General features: G+C 21.7%; 2 long non-coding RNA genes across 2 annotated transcripts in view; one reads left to right on the forward strand and one right to left on the reverse strand.

The window, feature by feature from the left end:
- The window catches only part of LOC116186145, a 4,681-nt gene extending 4,170 nt beyond the window's left edge, over window positions 1-511 (reverse strand). The window contains exon 1 of the long non-coding RNA XR_004151099.1: window positions 47-511. This is a non-coding gene — a long non-coding RNA (uncharacterized LOC116186145). The remainder of the gene's footprint in view (window positions 1-46) is intronic.
- LOC116186146 overlaps window positions 106-4,314 on the forward strand; it is a 10,222-nt gene continuing 6,013 nt past the window's right edge. Inside the window, exon 1 of the long non-coding RNA XR_004151100.1 lies at window positions 106-116. This is a non-coding gene — a long non-coding RNA (uncharacterized LOC116186146). The remainder of the gene's footprint in view (window positions 117-4,314) is intronic.

Below are 4,314 nucleotides of genomic sequence, written 5' to 3' on the forward strand. Positions count from 1 at the left end.
ATGGAAAGGAACATTAAGTTAAAAAATCGATAAGAGTACAAAGTACCCATGAGCCATATAAAAAAGCTTCCAAGCTTTGTCATTGCTTCGATTAATTAATTATCTTTATCTACACGGTATAAAAATAATCAAAATAGCTGCAATCGTTCTCGACTCGAGGAATATTCCCTATTTTTTAAGTGTCGACTTTTAGTTATTACCTTCTCACTGAAAATCTTCGACTAGTTCGACTGCACTTCAGCTATATTCGTAATAATTATCATGTCTATCTTATCTATCATATCTATCATATCATTCTATAAAGATAAAATTACTTTTTGCATTTAATAACACGAAGATTTTTTTATAATATAATAATTCGAAATATTATATAGAAATATGTAAACGTAATGAGATGACTTGGAATTGTATTTCTTATAAAAGAGGTTAAATGTTAAATTAATTTTTATGAATAATAATGATTGTAAGTTATTAATAATTGAAATGAATATCATTCGTTCGGAAATTTGATACTGATTTTTTCAATTTATGAATAAAATTGTTTCATAAATTTTATTTTATTTTATAATTTTTTCTTGAATAAATATAAATAATTGAAACAATAAAAATTTTTATTTCAATTGAATGAAATTTTTCAAATTAACTTAACATTTGGCTATTTTCTCTTGATAAAAAAATAATAAAATATAGATTTTTTCAGAATTAATGCGAATTCAACTCGATAGTTATATCGATTTAAAAGAATAACTAATCGACACATGATTTACCATGTATACATTAGCCAATACCTATGAATTTTCAGATATGCAAAAATCACGAATTTCGCACGTTATACGTGACATGTATGCGTAATAGCGTGGAGATCCACATTCTGTCACTTTTATCTATGACTTATGCTTTTCGTGAATATATAATACCTGTATGATTATCTTTAGTCATGCTAATATTTTTGCATTAGTAAAATATAAATTTTAAAAAAAGAAAAAAGTTTAAAGAAACAAATTCATCCTCTTTATAATTGGATTTCAAACACTTTCAATCTATATGTATTTATATGATGAAAAATTCAAATATTTTCAAATAAAATTTAAAGTTTAGAATTCTTAAAAGTTTTGAAATGCATCTTGCAAGATTTCAAAATTTCAATAGATTATTTTAGAAGTATTGAAAATTTTGATAACATTTTTTGTATAATAAAATCTAATTGAATATAAATAAGAATACTGAATGAAAAAAAAAAAAGATTCTAATTTTAAAGCGATAAAAAAACGAATCTATGTCATAAATTAACATAACGTATATTTATTTTTTTTTCGCAAAACTTATCAAAAATTCCAGAATTAAAATTATATTTAAAATAATTCGAATTTTCATAATCTTGAAAACTTCGAATTGTGTCAAAGTTAAAAATCTAAAAATTGGCATCAGTATGATTTTTTATATATTTCTCTTTTTCAAAAAATACATACGATAATTATTTCAAAGATATATATGATATTATAATAAATATTACTGAAATATTTAATGAAAAAATTCTAATTTTTCTATTCAGTGGCATGGTTTACTAAATTATAATAAATATAGACGACGAGAATAAATTAAATAAAGAAATTATTTGTATGTAACATGAAATGATCGAGTGTATGCCTCTTAAACGAGAATTATAATAACATAATCCAATCGTTAAAATTTTAGATTCCATCTTATGGAAATCTATTTAGATTTTTAAGGTCATATTAAGGTCGTTAATCGTATGTATCTGAATAGAAGTGCAATCCTATTTAATGATTTAATATCGATATTGCACTATTTTATTAATAATTTGAATACTTTTTTATCAATCAAGGCACGATTGCCTGTTGCTCGCACGATAATAATGCATTTATTCATTTTACCTCGTTTTATCTCTCGTTATATATATATAGCATATATAATATATATGCTATGTTTGTATAAACAACTAAAAAAAAGTTGTTATATTAATATTATTATTATTAAAACCTTATTTCATTATCCGATTTTTATTGATGTAAAATGAATAATGACCGATTATCGATCAGTATAATGCTCATTTTTCAAATCGTCATATTATAATAAATACGTATAATAAATACTGTATCAAATGTGATAAAAAAAAAAAAATTAATAAGATATTTTCAATCGAATAATGAAAATCAGATGATAAAAACTGAAAAATAAGCAAGATAATAGTTGTAAATATGTCAATGTCGATCAGTTACTGATAAATTACCAATCACGTGCTGTTCTGTCAAGTGAAGAATGATTTTTATATTATTCGATATGCGTGGATCTCGAATAATATAATTCGATCTTTAAATTCGCGAAAAGTGAAATCGTTTAAATTATTTAATATTTCCATGTGGAATTAGATATCAACAGTGATCAACAAGCTCGATTAATTAGAATGTTTCTCGAAATATATGTCTTTTTTATTTATTTATTTATTTATTTTTTTACAGATGTTCATCATTACATATTCGTTCGATTATCTTTAAATTTGATACACGAATGTAATGTTATTATGATAATATCTTTTTCCTTGTTTTTTTCCAATTGAAAACAGTAAAATAGAATCCAGTGATAAAAACTCGCTTGTCTGCATCGTGTCTTATCGAAAATCGATTACATCAAACATATTAATCTGTTAATCGTTGAATTATCTGAAAAACAACTGTGAACGATTATCATCTCAATCGTTTAAATTTATTATTAAAACGAATCATGAATATATTTTGAAATGGCCAGAAATAAAGGGTATATTTTTATGATAAAAATATGAAAAAAATAAAAATGAAAAATTTAATGAAAAAATGCAAGTACATTTTTTTTTAAACGAGATAATAAATATAATCGAATCTTTATTTTCTCTAAGGTTAAAAATATTTATTCCATACTTTTTCTTTTCATAAAGAATTTCATATTTTGGATGTACAATAGATATTTTCAAAGTGATAAGTCATATGATTCATATGTAATTGTTGATATTTAAACATAATAAAATTTCTTTCGTTTATTAAAATTTGTTATACGATTATTCAATACAAACATTTTAATACTTTTTTTAGATTCGAATTATAGAAATTCGATTGCTTCATTGAATTTTAAATATCTTTTATGAGCTATCAAGTTTAAACTGTATAACATATTTTAATAACAGATTTCAATATTTTTAAATCTACTAATCATAACTCTACTATCATTAATTGTTTATACCATTTTTTCTCAAACTCATTTTATTTCAAAAACAAAAATGTAATCATAAGACGTTTCAAACCAATTAATTTGATGATTTTAGAATAACATATTTCAATGACGAGCTAATTTTTCGATTAACAAGTTAATCATAAATGAATATTTTTTTTTTTTCTTTAAAGGAACAAAATCGCAATCTATTAATTAATATTTCTTTACTAAAAAGTTGTTTTTAACAAAACAAATACAATTGTAATATCGATACGACTAGGTATCGTGAACCGTTTTTCAACGAGTACAAGAATTCGGTGGGAAATATAATATAAATATAAATATTAAGTTTATTATTGGAATCGTGAAACTTTATAACTTAACTTATTACAATGTCTATGATTGTATATTATTTCATTCGTATAAATTATTACAATATAAAATAATAATAAATATTTAAAGCAACAATGATAATTACATATGTCTTCTCAATAAAGTTTTTCTCTTTTTGAAAATTTATATATTATTTAATTCGTACATGTGAAACATTTGAGTTTTGTCATATTTTTTTTAATAATTTTTTAAAAATACTATAAATGAAATGTTAGAAAAGATAAATAAAATTATGTGAAATAAACTTATAGGATGTTCAAAGACATATTTTAATCGTTTCACATATTACGATCTAATAATAAAATACTTGATGAAATATAATTTAAAATCTAACAAATGTCTGACTAGTAGATGTAAAAGAATAATTTAAGCCAATAAATAAATAATGACATTTAGCAGATCTTATAAAATTAATAAACTAAATCGATAATTTCATTGAATAAATGTTAGGTATTGACATATTGTAAAAAATAGAAAAATTCTATTTTTTATGAAAACAGAGTACCATCAAGAAATGATTTTACATATAACCATAATAAATAATTTTAAATAATTTTAAACGTAAACAATTTCAATAAACTTTTTCATTCACAAAAAGAATATTTAAAAATATCGCAGTTTAGTTTCCATATCATAATCAATTTCTTTAAAAAAGAAATCCGTAAAATCGATTAAACATGTAACACTATACTTTAAAAAAAAAAAAAAAAAAAAAAA

Source organism: Apis dorsata, unplaced genomic scaffold (assembly GCF_000469605.1).
Source record: "Apis dorsata unplaced genomic scaffold, Apis dorsata 1.3 scaffold_470, whole genome shotgun sequence".
Lineage (NCBI taxonomy): Eukaryota > Metazoa > Arthropoda > Insecta > Hymenoptera > Apidae > Apis > Apis dorsata.